Genomic DNA, 14926 nt, shown 5'->3' on the forward strand with positions numbered 1-14926 from the left:
ATGTCAGTGTTAGGTATCATGGTGATACATTGATGTGGTTGAGAGATGAGATATCCCCCAAAAGCTCAGGTGTTAGACTGAATTTTCAGAGGTGAAATGATTGGTTTATTAGAGCATTAAACTAATTAGTGGATTAATCTAATAATATAGATTAACTGGGTGGTAACTGTAGGTGGGTAGAGTGTGTACATGTATATATATGTAAATGTACGTAACTGGAACAGAGTACACTAAACTATAACAGGTGTCTATGTACTAATAATATTGGCATTAATTTTTATACAGTATGTTTTAGTCGGGTTTTTCGATGCTGTGACTGTAAGACCTGACAAGAACAATTTTAGAGGAGGAAAAGTTCATTTGGGGGATTCACAGATTCAGAGGTTTCAGTCCATAGACAGCTGACTCCATTCCTTGGGGCTCCAGGTGAGGCTGAATGTCTTGGAAGAAGAGTAGGGTAAAGGGAAGCAGCTCACATGATCATCAGGAAGCAGAGAGAGAGAGAGAGAGACTTCACTCACCAGATACAAAATAGATACCCCAAAGACATGCCCCCAATGACCTACCTCCTCAAGCCATGCCCTATCTGCCTTCAGTTAACATCCAGTTAATCCCATCAGGGGATCAATTCATTGATTGGTTTAAAGGTCTCGAAACCCAATCATTTCTTCTCTGAACCTTTTTACACTGTCTCACACATGAGCTTTTGGGGGACACCTCACATTCAAAACATAACACAGTGAGTATTTATTATATTATAAGCACAATTTAAAATTAACCATTGGAAATAAAATATAATAAGATATCATTGAAATCATATAGATTGGTTTCAAATCTGTGATTTGGTATTCAATAACTTTTCAGGATTGTAGTGTTAGCCTCTGTGAGAGGTGAATCAAAATACCTTCTTTGTATGGTTTATAGGAAGATTCTACTGGCACTCTATTAAAATTCCTAATACTTTAAAATAAATCATCCTTTGAGTAATTTGCCATGAATTTTAAAAATACATATGTACCTTCAAATAGATATCATAAAAACATACCAGTGCTGCAATAAATTAGGGAAAGATAGTAAAATTTTAAGCAAATTACTATAATTATTAGATAGCTAGTGGGTACAGTATACATTAGTAGTAAGTATTGCCTTATATTTTAAGAATTATTATATAGTAATTTTAGAATAACATTTTTATTATCTATAGTATATATTCTTCAATTTTTTTCTGTATGTATAAGATCTCCAGAAAGTGTCCTGTCATCATTGACTCTGTGCATCTGTCCTTGACAGAAACCAAATTTTCTTTAGAGATGTTACGTCTACCCATAATTGTGCTTCAAGATTTTGGAGGGTAGAAAGATTAACACAGTAAAATGCAACAGCTAGTTGTAAATTGAGCTCACACAAATGAAAAGTGAAGAATTTCCTACACGGCTTTATTAAAAGCAGAGCCAGGTCATTGAGGTTAGTTAGGTTATATGATAAAACAACTTCTTTTCTTCTCATGATTAAATTTGTGTAGGTTTTGTAGTAAAATTTATATTTTCTTAAAGGTAACAGCAAAAGGGAATCAAGTTTCTATACCTAAGGCTAACATAAAATTTCAACTTGGAAGAAATTTCTCTCTGGCACCCTCTAACATAAATCCAGGTTCATAAATTTTAGCTTTTTATTTAAGGTAGTCTATAAAATAGGACTATAACTTGAATTTGTCAGATATATAAAAGTCCACATACCACATATGTGTATTAATGATTTTTTATTGTGATATTTATCATGTTAAGCAACTATGATCTCTGGGTACATAGAGGATATTGACAGCCATGGTCCCTACCCTTAAGGATTTGTGTTTGCTAACATGCATGAGAAGAGTCATATGAAGAATATTCAGGCAAATTAACAGTGCTGCCATTAAATGAAATCTAAAAAACAAGAAACAGTTTAGAAGAGATGAGCAAAACAGTATGGGTGCATATGTGAATAAGCTAAGTTCATATAAAAAGTTATATTTTCCTGTTTCGAGGGGAAATTCAAGGAAATATGGAATTTCACTAATTGTTTGATAGTTAAAAGAAAGAAATTAGAGTTACTTAAGGGGTAGATACTCAGATAACTCTCTTGCAGTAATGCTTTTCACCCACTGAAAACATAATTAGATTATATATCAAGTATCAGAATGGAGTTATATGATGATGGCATTAGTAACCAACAATTGAGAGTTCCATAACTTGGCCTAGTAAAGAAGGGGAAGCAAGATGCACATAAATTTTTTATTAATTTAAAATGTATTCTTTGATGTCAGACAATTCCAGTATTGGTTCAACCACTTATAGTGTATTCTCTTAGTCTACATTTTCAAATCAAGAAAATAAAGATAGCAAATTGTCCTTGCATCCAATATTTGTCTTGACCATCAAGCTCAGTAAAACACACATATTTTAACCAACATCAATGTTTTTATGTTTAAGAAAGGATAAAAATGTGACCATGAGAAATAATGTTGACAACCTCAGGGGAGCAATTAGCATTGCAAACCCTTCAGCTTTTTTCTTTTCTTTCTTTCTTTTTCTTTCTTTCTTTTTTTTTTTTTTTTTTGCACGTAGTCACCTCAAGTGTTCACAATTAGCCTGATCTTCAGAGAAGTTCTATCAATATAGGCTACTCATTAATTGCTCTGGATAATAAAGCAGATGCTCTCTAAGATGCATTTTTTTTTGGTTGGATTCTCACGTATCTTCTATCTGGTACCAACTTTCCTATAAATTTGGGGGAATATTTTGCTAAGAGAAGCTACCAAGGGTCAAGTCCTGGCCTAAAACTAGAAGAAAAGACACAGATGCAGCTGCTAACTCTTCCTTTCCAAAATCAACCTTATAAGATTTTGCAAGGAATTAATTAAATAATACAAATAGAATGCTTAGCACAGTGAATGGCACATAGTGCTTAATAAATATCACTTAATAATTTTCTTTATTTATAAGGTTCAACATCATGAGATTAATACTTAAAATTAAAATCTTTAGCAAATTACTAGCATCATTGTTGAATTATAGCAAGTTTATTTTTCTGTGCTGAAGATTGAGTGCAGGGCCTCACAGATGCTAGGCAAATGTTCTACCATAGAACCATATCCCTAGCTCCAAATTGTAATGAAATTTATGAACAGAATGGATAATATATAGCCTTAATTTACATACACACTTATTCTCCAAAATTATGACTCTAGAAGCAAAGCAGATTACAGAGATTACGGCATTTTGTACTATTAGTCTTCAGAGAACCATGGAAGCAGAACAAGGAAGGAAAACGAAATTTCTCTCTCTGCTCTTTTCAGGGCTGTTTTTCTCCCAGGACTTTCTGAAATCCATAAAATACGGAACTATCATATATTTAAGAATATGGGGCCTACAGACCCATAGATTCTATTATTTAGAAGATTAAAAGCATTGTAGAGAAGGTGATTTAGAAAGAAATTTTTAGTTTTGAGATTTTTTTTTTGTCTCCCTTTCCTTTTTTGTCATTCTACTCCACTCTTTTGTTTTTGTTTCCTATTTAGTCTGGCAATGTTTCACTTTACTTCAACAATTTTAATTAAATTGTTTCATTGAAAGGTCATATGAGGGGCTTGGCCAAGTCTTCCCTGGGGACTGAGTTATTAAGGCCGAGAACCTCTGGCCCCAAGGAGCGCATGCGCTCCCGGTCCCCCAAACACGGAGTCCTGTAGCCCAGGTCTTACCTGAGTCAGGATGAGGGAATGGTGGGTCCAGGTGGGGTTACTGGCCGTGCCCCTGTTGGCTGAGTACCTGCACATCCCACCCCCTCAGCTCTCTCCTGCTCTGCACTCATGGAAGACTTCTGGCAAGTTTTTCACCTACAAGGGACTGCGCATCTTCTACCAGGACTCCGTGGGTGGAGTTGGCAGTCCTGAGACAGTTGTGCTTTTACATGGCTTTCCCACTTCCAGCTATGACTGGTACAAGATTTGGGAAGGTCTGACCCCGAGGTTTCATTGAGTGATTGCCCTTGACTTCTTAGGCTTTGGCTTCAGTGACAAACCGAGACCACACCACTATTCCATATTTGAGCAGGCCAGCATCGTGGAGGCAATTTTGCGCCATCTAGGACTCCAGAACCGTAGGATCAACCTGTTGTCTCACGAATATGGAGACATTGTTGCTCAGGAGCTGCTGTATAGGCACAAGCAAAATCAATGTGGCCGGCTTACCATAAAGAGTCTCTGTCAAATGGAGGTATCTTTCCTGAGACTCATCGGCCTCTCCTTCTCCAAAAGCTACTTAAAGATGGAGGTGTGCTGTCACCCATCCTCACGAGGTTGATGAACTTCTTTGTGTTTTCTCGAGGTCTTACTCCAGTCTTTGGATCATACACTCCACCCTCCGAGAGTGAGCTGTGGGATATGTGGGCAGGGATCCGAAACAATGATGGGAACTTGGTGATTGACAGTCTCTTACAGTACATTAATCAGTGGAAGAAGTTTAGAAGACGCTGGGTGGGAGCTCTTGCCTCTGTAACTATTCCCATTCATTTTATCTATGGGCCATTGGATCCTATAAATCCCTATCCAGAGTTTTTGGAGCTGTACAGGAAAACGCTGTGGCGGTCCACAGTGTCGATTCTGGATGACCACATTAGCCACTACCCACAGCTAGAGGATCCCATGGGCTTCTTGAATGCATATATGGGCTTCATCAACTCCTTCTGAGCTGGAAAGAGTAGCTTCCCTGTATTATCTCCCCCACTCCCATATCTGTTGTGTATTCCACTTAGGAAGAAATGCCCAAAAGAGGTCCTGGCAATCAAATCACAAAAGTCCACTTTACTCACATTGATGGATCAGAATATAGAAAAAAGGCAGCAGAAACTCTGACAAAATAGCCCACCTCATTCCTTTGATGTCTGATGAGGTATATAGACTTGTCTGTGTTATTAGGAAATTCTGATGAGCATGACTTCTCATGAATGCATAGAGACAGGCATTAGATACTCTTTTGCTTAGAAGACCTTTTAACACTTCTGTAGACTTTCCTAAAGTATCTGAAAGTGCTAATTTCTGGCCCAAGCCGAGTTGGAATTCCACAGTAGAGAATGAGGAGTGGGGCCTGTTACCTCTCCTTGAACGACTTGAAGGTTACATGGTTTTTAAAGTTCTCTAGGCAACATAGTTTAAGTGAGAGTGAATATCCCTTGTCATACTTTGGATTAGTTTCATCAGCTACTTCAAATTGGAGACATTTTGTTAAAATATTTAAGTAATGCAGTATTTTAAAGTATGGTGTAAGAATATGATATGCCTACACATTGTTTATAAAGACACTAAAATGGCAGACCTTTACTCTGCCAAAGTAGTGAACCTTATTAAACGTGTATTTTCTGAGTAAACTAAATCCAAATTATTTACAGAATTTCCTAAAATCACAGACATTAAGAACCAATTGCACCTGTGCCAGAGATTTACTGTTATTAGCTGGAAAGATCAATTCTAACAGCAAAGAATAGTCTAACTACTCATACCCCAGTGCTTAGAAGCATGACCCTCCTGGGCTGAAGTGTAGGGAGGGGACCCTTGTATACTCAGAGTTATCTTGCTGAAGTACACTGACTTCTCTGGTGATGGTGGCTTAGCTTCCCATTGGCTCTCCCAGAGAGGCTTTCTCATGCAGCTCAGCAGTTCCTGTACTTAGCCGACAGGATAGTTCCCAGACACTTTAAGAACAAATTCTCAAAGACCTATAAGCAAATGGTGCTGAATAGTTTTTTTTTTTTAAGCCACAGTTTCATTGTCTTAGTCAAAGTAGGATTATTAAGTGATTAATTTAAATTTTTTTTAAAAAATTAGGAACTTCAAGTGTAACAACTTTGAAACTGGAATAAGTGCTTATTTTCTATTAATAAAAATGAATTGTGACAAAAAAAAAGGTCGTATGAGGAAGGTATAAATAAAAGTGAAAAAATACAAAATAATACTAACCAATCAAAAATTTGACAATTCTTCCCTTTTTAAAAATTTAAAATCATTTTTTTAGTTGTAGTTGGAAACAATACCTTTATTATATTTATTTATTTTTTTATGTGGTGCTGAGGATTGCACTCGACTCATACCTGCTAGGTGACTGCTCTACCGCTGAGCCACAACCCCAGTCACAATTCCCCTTTTATTGTCTACCAATTCCAGTTGGATTTTCACTTAAAAGAGATGCTTTTTTCCTCACAAAGAGGATCTCTTCTCTATCCTGTTTTGTTTGCTTGCTTGTTATGATAAACAATCTATGAATTTCTAAGGGAGAGGACAATGAATGTTTTTAAAAGACCACCTTTAGAAGTAAATGTGCCAAGAGATCAAACAGGGGCAACTCTGGTGTCATCAATGATTCGGTGCTTAAATGATGTGATTGTCAGTGATGGATAATCCTTCACTTTCCCAGCAAGCTCATGACTTAATGAGGACTTAATCATGTCCTGGTACATGCAAGCTTAATAGTAATATATGCTGAGACCCTAGCATCCAAGGTTGATGAAAAACAGGAGGAAGTAAAGATCCAGCCTGATGGGGGCAAGAAAATAAAAACAGCCGCAGAGCTGGATCTTGCAGTGAATACTTATCTGCATATTATCTGACCGACCCAAAGAGAAGAGTCATGGATTAGCAGTTGTGGCTAAATAATAAGCCCCGTGCTTCACTTGGATCTAGCAACATGAGAAGTCTAATTGGCACAATGTGAAATTCAATGGCATCCTGATCCTGGTGAACTGCTTACTAGGAAGGAATTCAAGCCAGTGATTGGGAGGGGATGGTGGTGTATAGATAGGACTGTTCAGAACTTTTAGGATGATATCAAGAGTTAAGGCAAGTCAGGATATCACACAAAACAAAGAAAGTGTAATAGAAATCTGTCCTTTCACTCTTTGAGAGCTGAGTGAAATCAGATAAGTTAGAATCACATATTTGTGTGCCTTAATTAGTTCATTCCTGCAGAGAAGTTTATAAATTATAACTATCCATAGTGCATCAATGGGTGCACTGTCATTATTTTAACCTCCATAAGATGGAAGTTATGGAAGACTAGAGATTAACTCACCCAGTTCCTCCTGCACACTGCTTATCTCCACCCTTACACGGAAACTCATGTTAGTGATCCTTGAAGACAGCAGCAGAAGATTAATTTTAGTAAAAGATAAGCTGAAATATATTAGCACCAGTTTCTAACTTTTCAATGAAGCTTTGTTTAACTATTTTTGAAATTTAAAATCTAGCCAGTAATTGGGCCAATGCATTGGTGCCAAGGAGCAGAGACTTTAGTCCATAATATGAACACTGCTATGGTTTTCTATACTTGATACTCATTTTGTAGTCTCTGAGTTCCCTCAACTAATACAAAGAGTCTCACTGCAGAAACTCTAAGATTCCTTGGTCTGATATGTTTGAATGCTACAAATATCATGCTATTAGGTGCTTTTCTCACCTTGAGAAGATAAAAGTGTGCTCTCTAGTTGAGATTGTAAGTTTATGACCTTGCAAATTGCACATGCAAATGGTGCAACATTGCTATTTTGAATGAAATTTAAGGCAAATTGCATTAATAAATGGTAAACATTATTCATACAGTGCATTTTCTTAAAATGAAGTAGATCAGATATTTAATGGAAAATATTTACAGGTTTAGGTAATTCCTCTATTGACTATTTTATTTTTATGTTAGAAAACATTTATGGTGCATGTAAATGTAATACATTATATCTCCCTTCCAAAACTATGGTGTCAGAATCACCAGAATGCTGGTGTATGATATGGACAATGCATTTATTCAATCCTTGACATAGTGACCACTATGATCTAATTAGAGTTTAGGAACAGGCTAACAGTGAATTTAGTACTCTCAGATGAAGAAGCTACCTGGATTGCCTACTTCTCAGATTCTTTCTCACCCTGATTGTCTGCAGTCTGAGTAAAGCAGTTCATTCCAATAAATTCAAATATTTATTGATTTTCCGCTGTGTTCTGGGGATTCTCCTATAAACAGTGATCCAAAATGAACAAGACATACCTGTCTTCAAGAAATATGTCAAACATGACAGAATGAAGTTCTAAAACACATCATAATTTGATACATACTGTATTAGATAAATGCAAAGTGCTATAGGACAAAGAAAAAAACATGCCACTTCCTTTAAAAAAGAAGAGAAGGGCAAAGTATTTCTTAAAAGATGTGACATGGAGCTGAATTGAGGTAAATTTTCAAAAAGGAGAAAGATGCCCCTGAGGGAGAAAAATAAATAATGCTATTTAGAAAAAAATGAGAAATCCTGGTGACTGGAGCTTACTATGTTTTAGCAGAAATCTAAGGAGTTAATTGAGAGGGACCCTGTGAGTTACTATGTAGTAAGGTTGTTTATAAAATAACCTTGTGTTAGACTACCAGCCTGAAGGTGATAAGAAAGATTGAAAGATTTTAAGGAAAATAGTAATATAAACAGATGGAGGACAGTAGCTGCTTAATTATTAAATGAAAAATAATGTCTTAAAAATAAGGTTATACCCTAAGATCTCTTTCCTTGGCACCAAAACAGCCAAATAATATTGGTTATTTTGAGTACTATACAGTGTAAAATATTCATCTTTGATTTTTAAAATTGAGTTAATTGGATCACTGCCACTCAAGATATAAAATCAAAGATTCCAGATATCTCACTGTGGGTAATGTTACAAATGACACAGATTTTGTATCTTTGATGTGAAATAAAAAAGTAATAGTTTAAACATCTGAAATAAAATGATGTTATTTTTAATTCTCCTTGTATTAAGGGAACCCTTTGCTTATAGAGAGAATTTTAAAATGCTATTTGGCTGTGGCAGCCACATGTGCTGTGGAACTTCCCATGCACACATCACCAAAGTGGCCTCTCTCCATGCTGCCCTTCATCAGCTCTGAAAGTTCCTTTTCAATCTTCTGGGACAGAGGAGGAAGGAAAAAAGCCTAAGGACAGGCCAAGGAGATTCACTGACTATTTATAGAATAACCTTGTGTTAGAGAAAATCAGGTCTTCAGAGAGAAGGAACTAAAGCTTTCAGTGTGTGTTTAATAGCAATGCCAGCAATGTGATACACAAGGCAACAACTCCAAAATAAAAAAATACCTTGTAATTCCAAAAGAAGGGTGTCAGGAGCAAAGGTAAAATTAAAGATACAATAAAATGAAATGATTTCTTTATTTTCATCCTTTCGTTTCTTTTACTGTTCTGTTGGGATATTATATCTTGAGACTTTTTTTTTTTTTTTTGGCAAATTCCCTGCCCTCTCAACACCTGCCAAAATAGTAAATATTACAAATTCAGCATCACTTCTTCATCTTGAATATAAGTTGAGTTTTTTGTTAATATAAAATTGATAAATATAATTATAGTCGCTTTACAGAAAATTTACTACTTAAATAATATTTAAAATATATACTTTAAAAATTTCACTCTTGTGAATCATATATTCTGCCTGATTTAAACAGTGGAATTGTAGCAAGATGCTTTGGTCCTTTTTCATTTGAAAGCAATTTTATGAAACTGCAGTTTTTTTTTCTTTTTTCCTTTTGGTAACACTTTGATTATATAACCCTGCCCAGAAGACTCCCATCCCCCATCTGCTCATTATAATGTTTTCTTTCCATTTTATTCCAGAAGATGCCAAGACAGCCTCCTGGTGGGTTACCTTGGCAACCTCTTGTGTCATGTTTTAGAATGTCCCAGGGCTGCAGTTTTATTTCAATTTGCATGCACTTCAGTTAGCTAACTGTAAATTAAGAAGACCTATTGTAGAAGCAACCTTTTATTTTTTTTCTTCCAGAATAAAAAACAGACAATTAAAATAACTGTTCAGTACAACCCACTTATATTTAGTACTGCACATAGGAAAACTTTGGTTATGCTTATGTAAAATCGTAGTATTTTTCCACATGGCATTTTAATAACCTGATTTTATAATGCCATATAACATAATACACAGTATATAATACACATAAAATAATAGTGTGCTTAATTTCATCCTTGAAAAAATATGTCACTTTATAATCTCATGATGACAGTCACAAAAGGCTTTTCTCAATAGAACTTTTGACATGTTATTTAAGGTAACATGGCAGTGGTTTAAAATGATTTGTTTACATCAAACTACAATATCAAATAGCATCCAAACAAATATTGAAAATATTTCATTTTAATATTTCACATCTGAAGAATCACATCTTCTTAGTTGCATCTTTTAAGAATTAGCGATGTAATTTCTTTTTGTATAAGCTTAAATTTTTTTGATACATATTTTGTTTTCTTGTATTAATTTTCAAACTCTCGAACGGTGCAGTTTTTTTAATGGTAGAGAGATAAAAAGTCTGATGTTTGAGCAAAGTTGGGAATAAAGTTAATAGCAAAGCTGAAATAAAATTCATCCTGAGACTCCAGGATGTATTAGGTATCAGAGTAAGAACAATGGATCATTGTTTTCTCTCTCAAAAAAAATATTACCTTTATGCATGTTCTGCTCTCTGAAATATTTTCTGCAGCTCTGTAGAGTTTGGGTGTTCTATGATCCCTTATCATTCTGAGGAGGACATTCTGCTATAGATTAGTGACTGTTTTGTTGGTTTTTTTTTTTTTTTTTTAGCCCAGATTCACTGTCACCTTGAAATTAGTAACCTGTTCTTTCTAAGAAAGGGTCTCTGAAGGGTGTTTTCTGAGTAATTTTGAGTACCACCATAAATTGAACTCTATTTTCCTCTTTCATTCCTTAGGGGCACTGGCTGAATCTACCTCAATATGTGCAGGATAATTAAGTTGCAACTTTCCTTTATAGTGTTTTCTTCCAGGCTCTATTTTTTTTTTTTTTTTACTGTATCATGGTTTAGCTTAGAATTTGAGAAATATGATCATGGGTTTTTATTTTCTAAGTCTTTCCCATCCTAAGAATAGTAGGATCTTCAGATAGGGGTGCATCCAATGAAGATGTTGATGTATGAATGTCATCCCTTTGGGACCTTTTCGGAATGATAGTTTCTTCAGACATGACTCTGTAATGACAGTTTGATTTGTAATAAGAGTCTTTAGTAAGACATGGTTTTTGGAACTCCAAATCCGAGCAAAACTAGCTTGATATCTTACTTAGTGGTATATCAATCCTTTGAAGTAGCTAACAAGGAGATGAAAGAACTGTTGCACTTGCATCCAGACTGATACACTTGGAGCCAGCCCTAATAACTTGTGTCATAGATTACCTCTGATTCTGAAGAGCCACAATTGAGAAAATTTATCACATAAGCTTGATTTTTCATTTAAAGTATAGAGAGGACCATAGGTGTAGATGGATAGATTAGTTAGAATCATCTTTCCAAGGTCATGGCATATTGTCAGCCAATATTGTTCCATGCAAAGGGCCTCTCTCATTTTCATTCTTTCTTTCACTTTTAATTTTTTGATGACTTTATTATGCCATAATTTACATGTCATAAACTGCATATATTAAAGTGTATGATTTGATAAGTTTTGACATATGAATACACCTGTGAAGCCACACCACCACAATCAAGATAATGAGCACATCTATCAGCCCCAAAGTTTCCTAGTGCCTCTCTGTAATTTCTCCCTCCCACCACCTTTCTGTCACCGTTGACTAGTTTGCGGTTCTTAAAACCCTCTATACATAATAGTAATACAGTATACATTTTGCCAAGCTTCTTTTATGCAGCATTATTGTTTGAGATTAAAAAATATACAGGTAGTTTCTATATGCACCTAAAGTTGAGATTCACTCTTCTAAAAAATGTTGAGGTACGAGACATGGTATTGAAAATTCTGGGGAAAGGCTGTGAGAATCACGTGGGACATAGGATCAACTCTGCTGGCATAGGATCTACTGTGATGAAGACATGTCAGTGGTTATGGAAAATTATACAAGCACACAACACACACAAATTCCTGAAGGCTCTTTCAAAAGGTGAAACTTCAATTTTCAGCCATCATTATTTCAGGTGTGCAGCACTGAAACATATTAATCCTCATTCTGTCTTAATCTCTTAAAAGCTCTTTTAACTTCCTCCAGCTGTCTCAGCATTGTCAGCTGATTGCAATGTGTCAAAATATGATTGAGAGTGAGATCAGATGGTCTCAAATTCCTCTTCTAGCAGTGAAGTGCTGTGAGTCTTAGAAGATGTTAATTTGCTTGCTCAGTTCTTCATTTGGTTCTGTGGTTCACCAATCGACTCTCCAGTCATTTCAAATTAAAACATTTCTTCCATTTTCTGTCCCCATTTCTCCTTTCTTGTCTGAATAAAAATGCACAGCATTCTACATAAAAGACTTCACAATGTCTTGTACTCTCAATAAGTTTCTTATATTTCCTGACGAGGAAAAGCCAAGATTTTCAATCTTTTTTTCCCTGATATTTCCTTGCTACCAATAGGTTTTCCTTGTATGTGTTCATTTATCTTTGTCTACTTCTTCCAACCACTTCCTGCTATAAATGGCATTTTAAAAGAACTTCTTTCAAAATATTATGGATTTCTAATTAATACAGTAAAATTTTTTAAATTCCTAATATTATCTGCAGGTACATTTGATGAGATAGTTTTAAAATACATCAGCAAGAGTTTTTTTTACTGTGTCTTCTCTTTTGATCTTCCCAGATTGGATTGTTATTGTCACCACACCCAAGTCCATCTGTTGGCCAGGACAAGGCAAATAATTCAAGAAAGGAGGTGTTGAAGCAAGGAAATCTATTTGAAAAGATATTAAATGAGAAGATGCACACTTCTTGTCCAAAGCCCATCTTTCCAGGAGGCTGATTTAGGAGTGATTTATACAGGAGATGGGTGTCTGCAAACTGGTAGGTGCCATTACAAATTTCTAATCCCAACTGAGTTTTTTTTTTCTCTTCCAGATTCATAGAACCAATAACAAAACCAAGAGCCAAGTACACAGTGAAGTAAAACTTATTCCTTTGCTAGTTAATAAGGAGAAGCCTGGAGAAATCACTCTCCTATCAGACTTCTTGCCTTAAAACAATGAGGGTCCTTTTGTAAGGGGAGAAAATGCAGATTTTACATAAGGAGTAGGAGGATTATTTATGACTTCTTAGAGAGAGGGCTGTGTCCATTGCAGAGATGAAGGGTTGCTTTCTTCCAATCTTTATATGGGCATGATTCAATCAAAGTTGGAAATGGATCAGACTAACATAGTGCTGGTGGGTGGGAATTTTGTTAGGGACACACATTGCAAGGAGATGGTAATGAGTCTGGGGTGATTTAAAATGTCCATGTGTCTTCCTTTATGCCTGAAACCACTTTTGCCCAGTTCCATTCTGTATCTGGTTTCACAGCAGCAGCAAAAGTCCAAGAAGTCTGTATGGCTAGCGAGGTGGGTATCTGGTTTGGAACAGACACAAGTTACTAAAAAGGACTGTTTCTCAAGGTGTGAGAAGGTGCTTGCCCATGACAGTGCCTTTTCACACATGGAGGTCTGTGGCCAGGTGGCACACTTCTTATCCCATTTGCCTATCATGAGATGCAAGTGGCGAGAACAAAGATAATTATTTCCTGGGGTTGTTCTTGTCACTGATCAGCTTGCCCACATGCAGTTCCTGATATTTCACAATTGACAGCTAGAGGGGGCAGCTTCCCCCATGTCCTCATGTTGATCACCAAACTCAAGGTAATGAAAGAAAACATACCTTATCTGATTATTGTGGAAGACAAGAGTCAGATGAGGTTAATGTGAATCTGGCACAACAAGAACTGGTCTCAATGCCCAAATTCATTATGAGACAAAAGAGACACCAAAACTACCCAATTTCACAGAGTGAGCTGACCAGATTCTAAAGCTCGAATTCAGGTTTATCAACTTCTGGGTCTTCCATTTGCAACAAGGAGTAAGCAGTCTCCATTGAAGTATTTTGAACCTCACTTTATTTTGAGTGTTCTTAAATAATTTTCAGGTGTGGTCCAGGTCAGTGAGGTAGAGAAATATCTGTAAGTGGTCAGAGCCAATGGAAAGCATCCAGGATCCACATCAGGTGTGAGTCATTTTGGAAGAGTGAGAAGACTATAAAACCAAAACAGCAAGTTCTTGCTCTTTCATTTGCTCTCCATTTTGAGGAAAGAGTTATGTTTTCAGAGCTTTGGTTTCCCTCTATTTATTTCAGAATTCCAAGAGTGGTAAATAAGAAAGCAGGCATGAAAGTTCTTTAAGATTTGAAAGATGCAAGCTCCATGAAGAATTTATATGAAAATGAAGGTATTGGAAGGGGAGATGACCTTTTTCCAGGATGTTCATAGAGGTAAATTGAAAGCAGCATTCTAAAAACAGAGAATAGTACATAGTGAAAATTCTGTAGCTTCTATTGGATGCTTTTATTTTAGCTACTTAATAATTATGTGTCACATGTATAACTGCCCATTACAGTAGAGAGAATCTCTGAGCAGTCATGAGACTACACAAAATAATTATTTTCTTAGAGTTTTTGTCCATTGTCAGAAAACTATGAACTGATGTAAAAATAAATATTAAAAAACATTTAAAAAAAGAAAATATGTAACTTGATTTGGTAAGTAACATCTTTTTATGATATTTGTAGATGAAGGCCTAAAATCTTATCTATCACAATATGCTGGATTTTGTTTTCCATTTTTAAATCAGATTAATCTGAAAATTTTTATGCATATGCATTTTGGATAATTTAAAATTCTCCTGATTAGTGTATCTATCAATTTCCTCATATGCAAGACAATTAATCTTACCTTTTCCCTGAAGTGTATTTTTAATGCATTAGAGAAATACAACATAAAATGTCAGTAAACAAATTATCATGCACTTCACTGCATTTGGTTTGAATAATATAAGTATATATGTTAGCCCCAGGAAAATCCTAAATGTTATT

The 14926-nt window shown here is 35.7% G+C and overlaps 1 long non-coding RNA gene and 1 pseudogene across 4 annotated transcripts in view; both read left to right on the plus strand.

Annotated features, from left to right (window-relative positions):
- Positions 1-14926, plus strand: part of LOC144375430 (uncharacterized) — a 216962-nt gene that overhangs the window by 74574 nt on the left and 127462 nt on the right. For 3 of the 4 annotated variants that reach the window (XR_013435272.1, XR_013435273.1, XR_013435274.1), the window contains exons 2-3: positions 12678-12877; positions 14192-14326. This is a non-coding gene — a long non-coding RNA (uncharacterized LOC144375430). The remainder of the gene's footprint in view (positions 1-12677; positions 12878-14191; positions 14327-14926) is intronic. The other variant, XR_013435275.1, reaches the window with a different exon arrangement.
- On the plus strand, positions 3672-4822 carry LOC101978450 (mesoderm-specific transcript homolog protein pseudogene; annotated as a pseudogene).

This window comes from Ictidomys tridecemlineatus, chromosome 2 (assembly GCF_052094955.1).
Source record: "Ictidomys tridecemlineatus isolate mIctTri1 chromosome 2, mIctTri1.hap1, whole genome shotgun sequence".
NCBI lineage: Eukaryota > Metazoa > Chordata > Mammalia > Rodentia > Sciuridae > Ictidomys > Ictidomys tridecemlineatus.